The sequence below is a fragment of the Geospiza fortis genome, unplaced genomic scaffold, assembly GCF_000277835.1.
Source record: "Geospiza fortis unplaced genomic scaffold, GeoFor_1.0 scaffold23, whole genome shotgun sequence".
NCBI classification, from domain to species: Eukaryota; Metazoa; Chordata; class Aves; order Passeriformes; family Thraupidae; genus Geospiza; species Geospiza fortis.
This window is the reverse complement of record NW_005054303.1, coordinates 14,856,976-14,857,401: the sequence shown is the minus strand read 5'-3', so window position 1 is coordinate 14,857,401 and position 426 is coordinate 14,856,976.

Here is a 426-nt window from a genome sequence, read left to right as displayed (position 1 = left end):
TATCAACTGTGCTGCACTTAAATCCTCCCCAGAGGTGTCCAAGTCCAGCCCTTACCCTGCATCCTTTGTGCCCCATCTGCATGAGCACAGTGAGTGTCTCCTGCTGCCCGCACAGGCGGATTGGGGAGCAGGGCCTGGATGACCCCGCCCCAGGGCAGGATCCCTGTGGTGATTTCTCAGCCCAGGTGTTCCCATGCTTGTGCCAGGCTCCCCTCCCAGCCATGGCCCCTTGTGGGTGGGTGCCCACAGGGGTGCTCAGTGCCCCAGATGAGCCAGGTGCCCTGCCCTGTGGTGGATGTCTCCAGCGTGTGGGTGCTTCCAAGTGCACCCAGTGCCCCCAGGTTTGGATACTGCAGCTGTGACTGCCCCAACGATCCCACTGCTCTGTCAGGAATAACCTGGATGCTGGAGCAGCCTGTCTGCTGG